This window comes from Pithys albifrons, chromosome 17 (assembly GCF_047495875.1).
Source record: "Pithys albifrons albifrons isolate INPA30051 chromosome 17, PitAlb_v1, whole genome shotgun sequence".
Taxonomy (NCBI): domain Eukaryota; kingdom Metazoa; phylum Chordata; class Aves; order Passeriformes; family Thamnophilidae; genus Pithys; species Pithys albifrons.
The window spans coordinates 297,903-298,125 of record NC_092474.1 but is presented as its reverse complement, the minus strand read 5'-3'; positions in this window follow the sequence as shown (position 1 = coordinate 298,125).

Sequence of the window (223 nt, the reverse complement as noted above, 5' to 3'; positions counted from 1 at the left end):
CGGGGCAGCGCGCCGGAAGGCGCGGGCGGGGCCGCGGGGCGGTGGCGCGGGCGGGCGTGGCACACAAAGTCATGAACGCGTACGGGTATGTACATCCACATACAGAGACACACACATGCAGGCACGTGCACTTGCACACACGTGTGCACACACACATACACACACACATGCAGGCACGTGCACTTGCACACACGTGTGCACACACACACATACACACACACAT